This window comes from Neltuma alba, unplaced genomic scaffold (genome assembly GCF_004799145.2).
Source record: "Neltuma alba isolate B1F8T4 unplaced genomic scaffold, ASM479914v2 tig00000371_pilon, whole genome shotgun sequence".
Lineage (NCBI taxonomy): Eukaryota > Viridiplantae > Streptophyta > Magnoliopsida > Fabales > Fabaceae > Neltuma > Neltuma alba.
This window is the reverse complement of record NW_021632024.1, coordinates 300,845-320,145: the sequence shown is the minus strand read 5'-3', so window position 1 is coordinate 320,145 and position 19,301 is coordinate 300,845.

Sequence of the window (19,301 nt, the reverse complement as noted above, 5' to 3'; positions counted from 1 at the left end):
GGACCTAATGAACCTAATTAACTTTACCTAAATCTAGTCCATTGGAAAATTCCGATAGAGGTTTAGCAACGAGAATTGCTCCTATATACTCTTATTAATAATTGTTATTAAATGGAAATTATATTTAATTATAAATATGAAAATGTAAACAGTTTTATAAAATCCATATCTTTTTTGGCAAATTTCGCTTCACCATATTTGACTTTTTTTTTTTTAAATAACCGTGAAGTATTTGGCATCAACTATTTTTAATTCTGTAGTAGTGGATTTTAATAAATAAAATCTAAAAATAGTCAATATTTTCAAGGTCACTTATAAAAAAAAAATTCAAATAGAAATCATGACTAATTAACATCGTTTTTAACCGGTGTCACTTATCACTATTACAAAATTATTAATATTTGACGGTTATTTTTGTCTATATTTAACGGTTCTGAACCTTCAAATAAAGATGTGTGAGTAAAATATTTGACGGTTTCAAACTGTCAAATAATCTGTCACCTTATTTGACGGTTCTTTGTTAAGGTGGCTTTATTATTATTTATTATATATAGTTATTTTCTAGTATTTGTTTTTTATTTATTTTTTACTATTAATATTTATTACAATGCACAATATAATTAATTTGAATGCTAACAGGAGAATAACACTACAAAAATTATATTTATGAAATTCAAAATCCAATACATTTAATAAATTATAAATAAACATAGTACAATTTAAGAAATTAATCAGAGCACGCACTCCCTATACAAAAAAAAAAATTAATCACTTGAGCACTCTCTATACAAAAGAAATTCTGTTAAAAAATTCCACCATCTTTAAGAACATTGTCACTGTATTTTTAATGCCTTTATTGTACACTGTAGAGATGCGTCAATGCTTTCCTCTTGTTGCGAAACAGCAAAATTTTTCCCACTAGTAATTGCTTCAAGCTTATAATTCCTGGGTTGAAGTCAAAATAATAAATAATAAATGAATCAACTGGTTTAAGTTACTGAACAAAGTTACAGCAGAAAAAAAAGGGAGAAAAAAGATTCTAGGACGCACAAAATCAACTGAGTGAAGGAACCTGCAATTTCATTAGTGATAAAGGCATAGAAAGATTTGTTGGCACCATATGAAGACACTGTAAAAAGAGCTTGTATCTACTACTAGATCCCTAATTTTATTTACCCCTTCAGTATTTAGACCAAGGTGCGTGCTCAGCCTATAAGGAGCAACCGAGGTAAAAAAAGTTTCCCACCCTTCCATGGTTTTCCATTCATCAATGAATTGACATGCTCTTTGTCTTCAATTACTACTTCAATGCGGATTATGTGTGTACGAATAAGACTCAAAGTAATTTGCTTTTTAGCAGGCTAACCCTCATGGAAACCTATTACAAAGCACTGAAAACAAGAAGTTTAGCAATGCCTCAAATATGAATAATACCTCATAGTCTCTTGAACCTAGCAAATTCCTATTAATATTAGAGGATCCAAGTATAGTAGCACGGTCATTTATGATCATCAATTTGCTGTATATATAGACCTGCTTGGACTTTCAAAGCAACATGATATTTGGTGATATTAGTCAATACCTAAGAGTGTTACTGCTATTAAGGTCCAAGCATTAAACACGTAGCCAATATGCATAATTGTATTGATGCTAAGTATGGTAGTGAAAGAGTGAAAGATGCATAACAATTTAAAAGGCCAAAAGTAAGGTGGTGAAACATGTTGCAGCTAGATTAAAAAGGGGGATTATCTCATGTTTCAAACATGTTACAACCTCAGCAGAAAAATTAGATAAGAATACATAGAGCAAGCAAACAAGCAAAGGATATAACCTAAATCATTCAATCTTGAGTGTTAACAAGGTCCAAACATCAAACCCATAGCCAAATTAATAATAGCCAGTAGGCCAGTCAAGGAGGGCTAAGTAATGAAAGATACAGGGTAATCTAAGAGTAAAGGAAATGCTTATATACTTTTTTATTTAAAGAAATACAATATAAACAAGTGTGCCTCATTCAGGCATTCACCCAACACTTAGGTAAAGGAATTAAACATGATTAGCTTTTTTTTTTTGCTCCTTTACCTTCATTAAAGACAAGCTCAATGTTCTAAATCATTGAATGCTACTTCTGAAGTGCACACACCTCTGTGCCTTTATTTCTTTCAACTCTGTTTATTTCTATTTCTCGGCCTCTCAATGTTACTATCACACTATCTCTCTCCATATCCCCCTTCTTCATGTCTCTTTCACTCTCTTTCATGGTCTCCTCTATCTCAGACTTTGCCCTCAATTTTCTGTCACTTTTCCTTGCATTTTTCTTTAACCTTGTTCTCTTCTCTTAATTTTTTTCTACTCCTACCAATCTACACAAAACCAATATCGCTATTAAAAATAAACATATATAGAAAGAATGACTCTAAACAACTTAGAAATCATATTCTCACATAAAAGTTGCAGTTCCTTGGGTTCAATTTTGAGAAGTTGATAGTTCATGATTACTGCTCAGAAAAATTCAAATTCTAGACATATTCGATCAACATCCAAAACTAATATATAATTGATTTCCACGCCTTTCAATCAACATATCACAAATAATGGGCTAAATGTAATGAAAACCTAATGACAAGCATTCTTAGATAAAGGTAAGGTGAGCTTCGTTGGTAGTAGTGGAGTGGGTTTCTTGGCGACACTGTGCACCTAAGACAATGGAGGTTGGGATTCGCTAGGGTTTGCATTTTGATCTTGTTGAGGAGTGTGAACAAAAGAGAAATATGAAAACAATCAAAATAATGAAAAACAAACCTTAATAAAAAGGAAGGGAGACTAATGATTGAAAACAATGGAAGACAAATACAAAGGAAGAACAAGCAGGAAGAAAGATTGAACGAATGAAGAATGGCAACCCACGGCTGAGCAAAAAATGAATCTGATGAGAACAAGACCAAAGAAGCCAAGCGCAAGAGTCGGTATCAGGAGATTCGTCAAGAACTTACAAGACCTGAGGCGAGAGGGTTGAGTGGAAGTGAAGAAGGGAATGAGGGGCCGATCAGTGATTGAGAAGGAACGAATGAAATAACATGGAGAGGAGGAAACTTGACGGTTAATAACAATAACCATTTAATAAATACTTGCATATAAATATTTAACGGTTCTTATGTTTAGCTGTCAAGTTTGCTTACCCAATATTTGACGATTTGATATTGTGACTGTCAAATAATTATTACTCACATCTCCATCTTATCATATTTGACTCTTATTTTTTCAACCATCAAGTATTACGCGTCAAATATTAATAAATCTGTAGTAGTGTATAAAAATTATGATTATCTAAAATTATAATTGTTCACTACTAATTCAAATAGATACTTCACTGTTGGGTAATTTGCAAAACTTTTTGGAATGATTTTTAGAAAAAAATCCTAATTTAATCTAGCTAAAATACTAAAACTCAAATTCACCCCACACTTTCAAGTTTTAACGAATTTTTAATTGGGTTAAAAGGTCTAATTAATGATTTTTTTAATGCTATTAGAGAAACAGAATGCCTTTTAGTAGTTAAAAAGGAAAATTGAAGGTAAGTATTTTAGTTGGCCCATAAGGAATCTATAATTTGCAAAAACCTAAAAAGAGCACATTAATATGGCTAATTCCTATAAGGAAACAAATTTCAAAATGAGATTTTGAAATTCAAGTAAAAAGACATAAACACTGTATGAAGTTCAGGAATTGAACATTTTCACAAGCCATGACTTTTTCTTTGTTTTCTAAGTGTTTATATTGAAATTTCAACTTGCTAATCTCTATTTCAAAATTGGTAAAATGGATTAAAAACTTACCTCACAGTCATAAAGGAATTCTAAATTTTCCCTGGCTTCTTTATATCTAGTGTCAAGCTGCAAGCTTAAAGATTGATTAATTGAATATGAAAAGGAGACATCCTATAGATATTTTTCAGCTAAGGCTATTCTATGTAACCGGTTGCCAATGCTTGAGTAGCTTTAGTTGATTAAAGCAGACAAGGTGCAATCCAGTTTACATGCAACTTTAAAGGAGGGTGAGCCTTGACTTGGTTGATTCCAACAATCAAAGATAATTTGCCCACATTTTTTTAAAATTGTATTAGTACTGTTTAAATCTTATATGCTTGACCCATTTGGCAATAGAAGTTGTAGTTATCAAAATGGGATAGTAATAAGATGCAACTTGAGTAAGAGTGTTAATAGCTGATACTGAAAAAGCCTGAAACCATTGAAAGTTACGAAATGCCATGTCAAGTCTTTCCAAGTCTTTCCATTAGCTTATCATTGTTAGTGGCAGCTTCACCCAAGAGGGGGTGAATTGGGTGATGTATACAAATTTAACTAAATATAATAATTGAACAAATAAAACAGTGGAGATGAGTTTGGAAAGTTTCACCGAAGAATGAAGACATAGAGTTTATACTGGTTCAGTCTTAACCATTTAACCTACGTCTAGTCCTCAGAGCACCTCTGATATTTCTACTAAATCTCTAAGATTAAACGGGCTCTTGATGCCTCAGTACAGTAATTGAATATCTCAATCACTCCCCTTTACTACCCGTAAGGTTACAATCTCCTCAAGAGTCTATACTCTTGAGTTAGTCTCAGAATTCGAGTGAAAAGATATGACAAACTCTCTCATAGAGTATATAAGACATAAACACTAAAGTTCTGTAAAACAGAGTATTGAATGTGACAGTAAATTTCAGCAGACGGCAGCTTGTGTATTCAATACTTCATTCAGTGCTCTTCATGCCTTTTATAGTTGGAGTATTTTAATTATCCGTTGGATTGAAAAGCTTCTAATCGTTAGAAGATCGCTTACAGTAGGTTAAGGCTATGATATATCCATTGTGCTTCGTAATCTGTAGAAGTTTCCTAGCATAAGTAAGTCTTCTTCTTGAAGAAAATAGGAATGAATAACAGAAGAAGTGATGATTCTTGACATTGAAACATCAGTTGGAAAAGATGGAATCAATCCTTAGATACTCAAAGGGTAAAATGAACTTACTCAATCAATGTCTTGATTGATAATCTCTTGATCGATCATATTATCGATTAATTAACAAAGAGATAGATTTAATTAATGTATACATTTATCGAGTTCATTATGGATCAAACAATGAAAGAACAAGTGATTGATAAGTGGTCAAATGTAAGCAAAATGGAAACACTTCTGAGTTCAGTGCAAGGTTTATTTCGTCCAAATTGTATGCCTTCGTATCTTTTTAAAAGAGAATTAAATGATTAAAGAAGGCTGAGAAAAGCTTAAAGATAGAATGAAATTATGTTTTATGAAAGATCATCGTGAAGAACTGTTTGAATAATGAATTGATGCATTGATCAAACAAATGATCGATAATTGCTTGATCAAACAACTGATTGATAAAACCGAGCTTTTGTGAACACTATTCTTAGAGTAAGATGATCGAACACTTTATCAATAAAAGATTGATCGAACAAGTGATCGAAAAGCAGTTCAAAGAATATCTTGACAGTTATGCACAAAGATAAGTTGATGATTGATTAATAATTAATCGATTAAGTGATCGATTAATAACTGCAGAAAGCTTGATTTAGAAAGAGACAGAATAATGCTTTGATCGAACATGTGATATGAAAAGATGATGCAAAGACTATACTGATGATTGATCATATGATTGATAAAAGGATGATCGATCAATTGATTGATCATGAACTATGAAAAACTTGTTTTGAAAAATAACATAGAATACTTTAACAGAACATATTATCAATTAACCAAAAATGATATGACACATAATGTTCAAATAAGTTATCGATAAAATAATGATCGATAAAGTGATGGATAATACAAAAACTATTCAACACAGTAAATAAGTTAAGAAAACTTTACCAGTTATCTGAGTCATTATCGATTACCTTTTGATCAATTAGGTGATTGATAATCCTTATGTTATACTCAGGGTAGTTTATAACTTTTCATGATAGCTTATTGATCAATAAATCATCGATTAAATGATCTCTAATTTGTTGCAACATCTTACACTTAGCTAGTGTTATCAATGATTGATCACATGATCGATCAACACATTTATCTAATAAGTTTGAATTATCTAACACATTATCGATCAAACTTAACAGTAATTGATTCAAAAAGAACTAACAGTTATCTAACAAATGTTCGATTAACCAGTGATCAAACACTTGATCAATTAACCTAACAATTTTGTAGAGAAACAGAAAAACTTATTTTATTAACATCAAAACCTTTAAATCTAACAATCATCCCCTATTCTGTTATTAGTCCAAGTGAAGAAAGAACCATGTTGATTTATATTAATAAGATTTACAGATTCAATGCAATGAACAAGGTTAGATACTCTTGACGATGAAAGTTCAGATTTACTCAGTTTGTCTTTTGAGAGTAAATCAAATTAAAGTCACCAATCAATAGCTAGGGTAAGTCTATAGAAGCAGAAGTTGCTTCAATCCAGTCTAGTAAGACATGCTTGGAGTTATAATAGGGGGAACCATAAACAAATGACAAGTTAGAAGAAGGGTAGATCCTATTACTAGGTGACTTGCAATGACAGTAAAAAGGAGTAACATCCAAAACATCCATATCATAATTGAAATTCCAAGCTAAAACTGTGCCCCCACTTCCTTCAACAGAGTCAGTTCCCAAAAAACAATAAAACCTAAGTTAGCTAAAAGTTTACAAGTAGCTAAAAAGTTAATTTTTATTTCTGATAAGTGGGCAAAATCTGCCTGGTCATGTTGAGTTGGCCAATTACACTAGGGTTTTCCTGAAGCTATGGCAAATCCAACTTAGGATCCTCATGGTGACTTAGGAACCTTTGAGGTAGCTTTCGAGGCCTTCAAATTTTCAAAGTATTGATTAAATTCTTTTAGGTGCTTATTGACAGGATTAACAAAGATGGAGGCTTGCAAATGTCTTTTTTACTTGCTTCATCAAAAGAAGAAAACACTAGACAGGTGAATGGAAGAGGATTATAATGTCTTGAGTTCCTTCTTCATAGAATTAGAAAGAAGAGCTTCATCCAACTAGCATTTGGATCCCCTCAAAGGATTAAATCACATAAAGCACAAACTGAGCTAACCTATTTGAGAAAATATTAGCCTTTTTGGAAACTTTGTAGCATCCACAACAAAGGCTAACTGCTGATCAATTTGTATTTCTTATTTTTAGGAAGTGATATAGGAGAAAGGTGGAGAGATAAATTCTTTCCTTTATTAGTATCAAATAGTTGTTCCATGCATGATAGGTATCATCTGTATTATTTAATTTGATCCTTTTAAGCATTATCAGCCAAATCAAAGTCCTTAATCATGTTATGCTTTCTTTCCTTGTTTTTTGTCATGATATTCTCTACTAAGGACATATCTTTAATATTGACTATTGTACCACATTGCTGGGAGTAAGAAGCAAAGGAGTGGAAATCATCAATATGATAATAACTCCTTGAGGAGAGATCTATACTACAAAAGTTGGGTTTAAACCATATACCCAAGTTTCTACTATGGAAGTATTGAGAGCCAAAGAAAGTAATTTAGCCTGATTTAGGTCCAATAAGATTACATAGGAGTCTAATAGGAAAAGTTATTGATTGAGATAGTGCTTATTGTTATGACCTATTAAACCATATCGACAAGATGGCCGGCCTATGTGCTCAATAAACAAAGAAAGATCAAGCTTCTCCCCTAATTGAAGCATCATGGTAGTGTGAAGATTTGAACTTTCTTATCAAGGCAACCTTGATATGAAAATTGTTAGATTTAAATTTTTGATGATAACAAAATGAGTAATTAAGTTTCTCTGCATACATGCTAAATTGTTTGATCATGTGTTGGATCATTGGTTGATTGAACATGTGTTTGATAAATGACCGTGTATTATGAGTTCAAATGCTATTAAGTATTTATCGATAATGTGTTAGATCATCACTGTGCTAGATAATCTATTAGATAAATATGTTGTTCGATCACTTACTCGATCATCAGTAAAACTATTTGAATATGAGTACTTTCAGAAAATTATTAATCACTTGATCGATAATTTGAATGTTCGATAAGATATCAGGTCAGGAGGACCATCTTTCTCACTGTTAACAAGGGCTTAATGGATCACCTTATCGATTAAGAGTTTATCAATCATATTTCAGATAAATAGTAAGTCTCTTCAACTCATATACTGTTTGGAATGCTTCATGGTTTATCAATCACCTTATCGATCATTTGCTTATAGATAACTTGTCCTGAAATTGTTTGACAAAACCTCATTTATTGTTTGATCAGCTATTCAATCAAGTCCTTTTCTGAAAATAAAGTTTTCTCTGTCAGCAGTCGATCACTTAATCAATAATTTAATTATCGATCAGTTAATTGATCAACGTCATGTTTACTATCATATCAGTCTAAGTCCTTTTGTACTGGTTTTAGGATAACTTGCTTGATCAATTATTTATCAATAATGTTTCAGATTATTATGTTTAAAATGCTTTTCCACGATAACTTAAATTATCGATAAACTGTTTGATAAAGCGAATAATCGATCATCTGTTCGATAAAGCTCCAACATATTTCTTTGAATTGTTCTTCATGATGTTTTTCCAGAGAAATTGATACTATATCATCTTTAAGCTTTTCTTAGCCTTCATTAATTATCTTATATTCTTATAAAAACTGAGAAAGCTCATGTCTCAAGATTACAAATTTTCTTTCTTTTTTTTTTCACTGATTATCGTATGTATACTCTTGTTGACTTTACTTCACCATTTATCAATCACTTATTCCATAAATAGTTAATCTATAATGACGTCGATAAATGATTCCATCTGTGAATACTGAAACCTTTTCTATTAATTGATCACTGAATCGATTAAGGGCTAATCGATCAAGAGTTTGATAATTTGATTCTCTGATTATCTTATCTTTGATTTTATTATATTCATTTCTTGTATCAAATCCAAGAATTATCATTTCTTCTGTCATTCATTCATATTTACTTGAAAAGAAAACTTATATTTTTGTTGAGACATTTTCACAGGTTACGATGCTCAACGGATACATTTTATAGGCTCAAGCCACATGTGTCAGAAGCATTTATTACAAACAACCATTGTAACTGTTAAACACATGCAAGTGATATCCCAACGATTACAAGCTCTCGTGTCTAACAAAAACTTGAAAGTCTCTAACTATAAATGGCACGAAGAGCATTGAATGAAGTAGAGAATATGCCGAGCTACCAATTGTCAAAATTAATCTCTGCACTCATTACTCTGTTTTTCTATTCCTAAGCTTCAATGTTTATCATATATACTCTAAGAGAGAGTCTGTAAATCTTTTTACTCAAATCTGTGAGTGACTCAAGAGTGTGGACTCTTGAGGGGATTGTAACCTTACGGGCAGTAAGGGAGAGTGATTGAGAGTGACTTAATTGCTCTACTATGGCATTAAGAGCCCGCTGAATCTTAGGAAATTAGTCAAAAACTCAGAGGCGCTCTAAGGACCGGACGTAGGTCAAGTAGTTGAGACCGAACCAGTATAATCTCCTGTGTCATTCTTCTTCTGTTCCTCCTCAATGAAATCTTTCTAAACTTGTCTCCATTGCTTTATTTGATTATTTATTTTATTAACTCGATTTTTATATATCACCTAATTCACCCCCTCTTGGGTGAAACTGCCACTAACAAAAAGCTCCATGCCTGATTGAGTTATTCCAGTCATAAGTAAGATATGAACCAAATAGATTACCCATTTCGACGCAGCATTGTGTAATAATATGAAGGCAAATCAAAAATATGAATTCAAAGAAACCTTAGTAGTAGAAATATTTAGTTGCCAAGGAAAGCTAGCTAAGGTCAGTCCTTCACCTTGAAGCATCCATATACCATGTTTCAACATGAAAAAATTGTCACAACTATCCTTAAAGTGAATTAAAAAATAGTTGTGAAATTGTTGAACAATCTAGACAGTACCTCAAACATTCTAGTAAAAACGAATCAAAGCTTAGATCTTTGAGGCATGTATATGTCGATTATCAATAACCTTGAGGAATAAAAAGTGTCGCTTATAGTAACCTAGGTGCCTCTTATCACAAGAAGGGAGAATCATTATGAAGAAAAACTTTCATACCTAGCCAAGAGATTATGGGAAAAAATCCAAAAATGAAAAAGATGTAATGGGCTACAGAACCATATTACCGAAATTTGCATCATTTACATCACATAGGAACAAAAAAAGAAGAACGAATCCTGAAATAGTCACTATAAAAGTCCTGAAAAGAGCTATGAGGTAGATGAATGATTTCTCTTTTTTTCATTACTGTAATTGCACATTGCATGATTGATTTGGGAAGTTTATTGTTTATTTAGTAAAAACTGTACCTTTCAGTTTCTCTACCTTAACTTTGAGTAGTCATAACTCTTAGCACACACATACATTTTAATTGATCAACTACTTGTTTCAAAGCTTTGTACTTTAAACATGCTAAATTTTTAGGCAGATTCAATTGTTTCCTCACTTTCACTCTATTACAAATTCATGACTCATTTAGGAATAACTTATCTTCCTTGCATTAATAATTCATATTCATTTATTTTTTTTCTTGACAATCATTCCAATATTGCATAATCCATTCTCATGCAGTACTTGTTCTATCATCATCATTTAACTTTACATAATATTATTATCACCATCCATATATATTTTTTCATAAAAATTACATAATGTAATGTAATATATTTTCTCAATTATTTTCATCTTTTCTTTGCTTTCACTTCATGCATCCCTTTACTTGCTCATTAATACCTCTTAGGGTTGGTTAAAAGAGGGTAAGATTTAAGAGAATCTTTGTTACACTTTAATTTTAGAATGACTTAGAGTTGACTCAGGACCATTTTAGACCACATTAGATGGTCTTGGACTAAAAAATCTCATTTAGGATGTTGAGGACGCTACTTTTTGGATTTTTACTGTTCATTTGATAAAAATCCAGTTTTATGGTCCAACTTCAAAACATCATAACTTAACCAAGAAAAATCCAAATAGAGTGGTTCAAAACTCTACAGAAAGCCCTTTGAATGCTCTTTCAAGGAAAAATAATATTGTGAACCAAATCCATTTGAAAAAGTGTCAAGTTTTTGTGAAAATCATCTCTGTCCTTTTGGTAAAAACTTTTTTTCCAGATTCTGGACATTAATTTTGAAAACTCATTAAAAATCGTATAGTTGGCCATTTTTAAAGTGCTGCCTATTGATTTGAAGCTCATGATGTGAGATTTAGGTATACCAAATTTCATGAAGAAATTCATTTGGGAACTTAATAAAAACATGGCTCGAAATTAGCATCCTGCTTAGGGTTACAGCAACAAGCATATATACTTATACGTGACCAAACATAATTGTTTCCTCATGGTTCATCACCATTTTTATCCTTGGATTTAAAGCCTCCCCTTTTGATGATTCAGCCCCTAAAATGTTAGGTTACATATGGGGGATGAGATTTCAATGAAATCCTAGTAGCAAGATCAATCAACCAGAACATCAACATGCATCAATTACAAGCATTCCAACCTTTTGCTATTAATGGGGAACTACTTTACCTCATACATGAAGCATTCTAACATGCAATAGCCAAGGCATTTAAGCAAGGAGTATAGCTACACAATCATCATCATCATCATCATCATCATCATTTAGCTCAACCACATAATCGCACATGAAATTACATAGCAATCAATGCAACAATCAACATTAAGGTTAATTAAATCTTACTACCTTAATCTAATGTTTTTTTGATTCTTTGACCTTCTTCCTCTTTTCCATAATTAACAAACCCTAACATGATAAATCACAAAAAATGCAGCAAAATTACCAACTATTCCACATAAAAATTAACAACATAGCTCAAGTAACTCCTTAACCCCCTTAAAGCTTACATCTTTGTTCTTAGAATTTTTAGAGTTTGTTTCCTTAACCCTAAAAATCCTTTCTTGGTTCATTCGTAGATGGTTTTTCATGTAGATTTCAAATATGCTCTTGAATTTAAGAAAATAAATCCCCTTCCTCAAGAACCAAGGTTGGCTGAATAGGGTCTCGATTTTTCTAAAAATTACAACTTTGTTTTTAATGCTTCCAACACTTGTTCTTTAGGTTTATCATACACCATTTTTCATTTTGAATACAATGGAAGCTTCAAAACATTGAAAAAATCATCATGTGTTCCAGTTTTGAAAGTGGCTGAACCATACCTCTTGGTGTTCAACTATGAAAAACATTTCAAAACAACACTAAATCACTTGAAATCACCTTGAATCATAGTGTCTTAACTATGTTTAACAACAAAACTTCATTCCCTATACAAAGATCAATTCGGCCAGCACCATAAAGGAACAAGAACAAATTTTTCCAACCATTAAACTCAAGAAAAACAAGCAAGAAACCATATAGGATCATCCACTAACCTTAACTCCAAGCTTGCTTGACCAAAGGTAGTGTCTTTCTTCTTGCTTGATCTTCAAAAATGGATGGCTAATGCTTCTTCTTCTCTTGGTCGAATGTGAAATCTGATTTTGGGGGAGGAAATTCTTCTTGAATGCCAAACAATTATCTCACCCACCATCGTAAATGCTAAAAATATCCCAACCACCATCTTTTAATACTGTGCCATGTGTTACCTCCCTATTTAGTCTTGAAACTTCTTTCTTAATTAACTTAATGCCAAATGAAATTAATTTCCAAAAGTCAAACTCTCCTCCACTTGAGACTTGACACTTGAAAATTTTAATTACTCTTTAATAAGGGCTTGACAAGTGGCAACTTGTGGGCCAAGTAAAGTGCAAGACTCTAATCCACACTTTATCAGTACACTTTTACTCCAAGTTTAATTTATTTTTTATAATTACAGTACTCTGGCCTCTGTAATTATTTTTTGTTAGATCTATAATTTATTCTCCTCAATTTTCTCTTCCCAAAGTGCCCTCCTTAGCTCAAACTTGAATTCTCATTAATTAAATAAAAAGGAAAACTAACTTCCTTCTCTTTAGTGATTTTTCCACTTTTCTAAATAATTAGGAAAAATCTTAGATATCTGAGGGTTTTCTTTTAATCCCATAATCTCTTATAGTTCTTTGGGACATCATAAGAATTTTCTTGGGATTTTATTCTTTTCCAAATATTTATTTGGAATTTTCTAAATAAAAGGCCTTAAACTAGCTTAAATCACCTTTAAATTCCTTTGTAACTTTTTCAAAAGTAATTTGGTCATAAAACCAATTATATAACTTCATATATTTCTCAAGAAATATTATCCTTATTTTTTCTTAATTTTCTGAGACTTAAAAATATTTCTCCATAATTATTTTTGACTAATTTTCCTTAATTAGTCAAACTTTACATAATTGACTTGGAAAATCATAATAATTATTTTCAACCATAAATCTTCTATTTCTCCTTGTCCTTTTTGGCCCTTGAATATTTAGAAATGTCCTTATTCCTAATTATCATATTACTGGATGTGAGAATCTTAGTAGCAAATATTATCTAATATGCATGCAAGATAAATGCTAAGTGGATGATGTGCTTGGTCTCATACTTTCATACTTATGACATACTTTAATGCTCAATGTTTCATTCACACATGGCCATGAAACATACAAGAAACAAAACAACATTTTTATATTTTAAATCATCATCAAGTAACATCAACACTCAAGCATACATATCAAGTACACAATAAGGACAAATTCAGTATCTTGTGTCTTTAAGATTTCTCTTTGCTCCTTTTGCTTCTAACTATCAAAGTTGTGTGATCAACCTTCCCATTTCTCTTCCTTAATGTCTCATGACCCTAAATTTACATTGCACATTAATAACCAATCAACCAAGGCCATGAAAATCACTAATAACCCTTACTTTCAAACTTAACTCCTCTTTAACTTAAATTTTTTCTTTCTTACTCTTAACTTCTAAAATCATTCCCTTAATCATTTCCTACTCAATTTTTCACAAGGAATTCAAATATGAGCTTGGATTTAACAAAATCCAACTCCTTCACTTTGAATCTCACTTAGCTGAGAGGTTAGGGTTTGGAATTCAAAATTTTTATTTTCAATTCTAATACTTTCAAACTTGTTTTCTCAATTGTACCATTCACAATTTCATCTCCTAAACTCATTGAAAGCACTAAAACCATCAAAATCAAACCTTAGCTCAAGAATAAGCCTTGGTTGAAGTATATTCCTTGGTAGATAACCATGAAATCTTTTACAAATAATCTCAAAACCACTTGATTCTCATTTCTTTTAAACCTTTAAACATGATTCTGGCAATCTTTTTGATGGTTTAAACATCATCAAACAGCCTCTCAACCTAGGGTTTTGATCGAACTGGAATCACCTTCCAGGTCATCAAAATTGTGATTGCACCAGATAATGTAGTATAGGGTGCAACCAATCATTCTTCTCGAGAAGTGCTTTATTGGAAAACAACCTAGTCTAAATTGGTAATAAAAAACATGATGATTTAGGTAAAGAAAAAGGGGGGTTTTCAACTGTTTAAGGGTAGTGCAATAAATATAAAATGTAGAGAATTAAATGTTTTTTGGTGTTTTAATTGAATGAAGAAATGTTTTGGATTAAAAGGGAATTATAGTGAAACAGTCTCTTGATGATGAAGACTTAGCTATCACTACTCCTTAAAATGATTGAGAGTTTTAGAAAATCTCTAAGTCTGAAGAAAACCTAAGTAATCACTCGGGTCCAATGTCTTAATGAAAACTCACTTTAATCAAAGTTAATTAACACCTCTTAAAACATTGTTATGAGCTACTTAGAGTGTAGATGAATGGATGATGCAAATGTTCTTAGAAAGTCAATCGACAATCATTGAATACCAAGCACACATATTAATCACTAATGATCACTGATAATTAAATGAACACAAGGATTTGAAATTGATATATATATATATGGATGATCCAACATTAACAGCATCTAATCTAAATATATTCAATAGTCTAAACACAAGATTTACAATCATAAATCAAGTCTGAAACAGATACAAAAATTCCTAAATCTAGAAATTTCTAACACAGAATCAAACACAAGTTTAAACTGATAACTCCCCTATTAGGTCTTTGAGCTCAAGCTTTGCCTTCCATCACCAAGAGGCTGAGGATTTAGTCTCTCATGTCTTCAAACTAATCACCATGTTTTAGGAATGAACATGCATGGTTGATGCTAAAAATGAGGTTGGAAAAATAGAGAATAAGGTGGTTGAAGTGCTTTAATCAGTTCAGAAATGTAGAAAATGATGAAGAGATGAAAAAAATAGATGTTTTAGGTGTAGGATCAATGGAGGCTAGAGAGAAAATGGAGGAGGCTTCTATCCTTGCAAATCTACAGAATGAGAGTCTTTCTCTTCGTGGTGGCTGTCCCCCTTAGGTGTAGAAGCTCAGAAACCTATTCCAAAATGCACAACTTCACTTAACACACTCAGGTTGTGACCTTAGGAGTGTCAGGTTGTGACCTGGGGGCTACAGGTCATAACCTCAGAATCTCATGTTGTGACCTTAGAAGACAGAGGGCATTTAGTCTTGACTCAGCTCCAAAACACATAGTTTCATTAAAAGGGCATCCAGGTCACGACCTCAGCAATCCATGTCATGACCTGGGGAGGCAGAACACTCCAAACTCTTATATTTTGGTCCTTATAACATTTTGGCTCCATCAATGCTTTATCTTGGGTCTTAAGTCCTTCTCTAATTGCTTAAAAATTATAACAAGGGAGCTTTGTAAATGTCACATCCAGTAACATGACAATTAGGGATAAGGAATACTCCTGAATAGTTGAGGGCCAAAAAAGATAAGGACGAATAGAAGAATTTTATTGGAAAATATTTATTATGATTTTCTAAGTTGAATGTGAAAATTTGATTAATTAAGAAAAATTGGTAAAAAATAATTATGAAAAAATATTTCTAAACTTTAGAAAATTAAGAAAAAATAAGGATAATATCCTTTGAGAATTATATGAGATTATAAAATTAGTTTTATGACCAAATTACTCTTAGAGAAATTACAAAGGAATTTAAGGTTAATTTAGCCTAATTTAAGGGCTTTTATTTGGAAATCCAAATAAATATTTTTAAGGAGAATAAAATTCCAAGAAAATTCCTATGATACTCCAAATAATTATAAGAGATTATAGAATTAAAAGAAGACCCTTAAGTATCCAAGATTTTTCCTAATTCCTTTAAAAAGTGGACAAATCAATAAAGAGAAGGAAATTAGTTTTTCTTTTTATTGAATTATTGGAAATTTAATTTTGAGACAAAGAGGGCATTTTGGGAAGATGAAAATGAGGAGAATAATTTATGGATCTGACAGAAAATAATTACAGAGGCCAGAGTACTGTAATTATAGAAAAAAAATTAAACCCAGAGTCAAAGTACATCGATAAAGCAAGACTAAAGGCTTGCAATTCAAATGGCTCACAATTGGCCATGTGTTAAGCCCCTAATGGAGAGAATTTGAATTTGCCAAGTGTCACTCCTCAAATAGAGAGGATTTTGACTTTTGGTAATTAATTTCTTTTAGAATTAGTAAATTAAGAAAGAGAAACTAAGACAAAAGGGGGTAATGACATTTGTAACTTCATTTATGATCATGATTGGGATATTTTTGGTTTATTAAAGGAGCTCTCCCACCCCTATTTTCAGATTATTATGTTGGTCAAGAGTGAGCAAGAGAGAAAAGAGAGAACTTGGAGGAGAAATCAAGAGAAAGCCATCAACTTTGATAATCCAAGCAAGGTTTAAGGTTAGTTTTTTGGTTCTAAGTTGTGCCTTGCTTTGTTTACTTGAGTTGTATGGTTAGAAATCCATGGTTCTCCCTTTTTTCTTGTGCTGGCTGAAACATGTTTATGGGAAGGGAAGAAGTTTTGTTGGTCCAACATGTTAGAACACTTCAAAGCATGATAGATCCTAGTGGTTATAAGTGGTTGTAGGTTGCTTTTGAAGTGTTTTCTTTGTTGTCTTGCATGAGGACCATTTCGGCCAAGACAAGAACTGGACTCTCAGATGAGTTTTTTAATATTTTGATGCTTTTATTGTGTTCCAAATGAAAAATGATATAGGATAAACTGATAAGCCTTATTATTTGCATATATTTCTGGCCCTAAACTCATGCTTTTGCCATTTATATTTGCATATTTTGGGTATAATTAGCTTTCATTATGCATAAGAGTTGGTGAAGGAAGCTGTGAGGTTTTCTTTATGTTTTTGCATGATTTTATGTGATTTTATTGTATGTACTTTTAATCCTTGTTTGGTGTGCATTTCAGGGAGCTTCACTAGCATTCTTGCCATTCTGTCACAAGCGCCGCGACGAATGGTCAGAGGCACCACGGCGGACTAAGTTTCACAAGGAGCTTAAGATCACTAATTGAAATGACACCATATAGGCTAGGCACCGCGGCGTGTCACATCCAGTATTATGATAATTGGAGACAAGAAATATTCTCAAATTATTGAGGATTAAAAGTAATAAGGAAAAGTCAAAGAATTTTGGTGGAAAATAATTACAGTAATTTTCCAAGCCAATTATAGGAAATTGACTAATTAAAGAAAATTGGTCAAATGTAAATAAGGAAAAATATTTTCGAGCCATGAAAAATTAAGGAAAAATAGGGATAATATCCTTTGAGAGTTATATGAAATTATAAAGTTGGTTTTATGACTAAATTACCCTTAGAGAAATTATAAGAGAATTTAAGGGTGATTTAGGCTAATTGAGGGATTTTATTTGGAAAATTCCAAATAAATATTTTAAGAGGAATAAAATTCCAAGAAAATTCCTATGAGATCCCAAGGAATTATAAGGAATTATGGAATTAAATGGAAACCCTCAAGTGTCCAAGATTTTTCCAAATAAATGTGAAAAGTGGAAAAATCCCTAAAGAGAAGGAAATTAATTTTCCTTTTTATTTAAATATTAGGAAATTAATTTTGAGACAAAGAGGACAATTTGGGAAGACAATAATGAGGAGAATAAATTAAGGATCTGATAGAAAATAATTACAGAGACTAAGATACTGTAATTATAAAAAAGAAGTTAAACTCAGAGCCTAAAGTATACCGATAAAGCAAGATTGGTGTCTTGCAAATCCAAGGGATCCTATTGAGCCATGTGTCAAGCTCTTGAAGGAGAAGATTTGAATTAGCCAAGTGTCATTCCATGAATGGAGAGGATTTTGACTTTAGTAAATAATTTCATTTGGAATTATGTTAATTAAGAGAGAGGAATCAAGACTTAGTAGGGTAATGACACTTGGACTATCATTAAAGAAGGTGGTTGGGATATTTTGAAGCCTTAATCAAGCTCTTCTCTCCCCATTTTCAGATGTTCATTTCGTGCAAGGGAGAAAAAGAGAGAAAAAGAGAGAGTTTGAGAGGAAACAAGGAGAAAGGGAGCACTTTTGATCATCCTAGCAAGGTTTCAAGGTTAGATCTTGGTCCTAGAAGTGTTCTTGCTTTGGTTTCTTTCATTTTTATGGTTTAAAATCTGTCTCTTCCCTCTCTTAATGTGGACCAAAATGATTAATAAAAAGGGGAAAGAAGTTTTGATCATAACACTTGCTAAGACACAACAACACAAGCTAGATCCTAGTGTTGGCAAGTGAGTTTAAGTGATTTTAAAGCATTTTTCATGGTTGTTGTTGTGAGAGTTATTTTCGGCCAAGTGAAGAACTGGACCCTAGGATGAACTTTTCATTGTTTTAAGGCTTCCATGATGCTTAAAATGAGGAATAGTGTAGGGTAGACTAAAAGAAACAAGTGTTGGAAGCCTAAAAGCAAAGCTGAAAATTTTGGGTCAAAACCTCTAGTGGTTTGGTCGGTTTGTGGCTGGAAGAATCAGTTTTATTTACACAAATCTAAGCCCATTTTTGGAATCTACATGAAAATCCATGTAGGAACAAGTCAAGGAGTGATTTTTAGGGTTAAAGAGAACCAAATCTAAAACTAGTGAACAAAGGAGGGAACTTTATGGTTCAAGAATCATTTTGATGTATGTTCTTGTTTTTTCATGGTTGGATAATGATTCTTGCTGCCATTTTTGTTGAATCACATGGTTAGGGTTTGATATTTGCCAAGGGAAAGAGGAGAAGGAAGAAAGGCTAAGACTTTTGAAGCAAGGTAGTAAGTTAAACCTAGCTACTACCACTAACTAGCATTGTTGATTATTGTATGGTTAATTGCTATTATTGTGATTGAGCT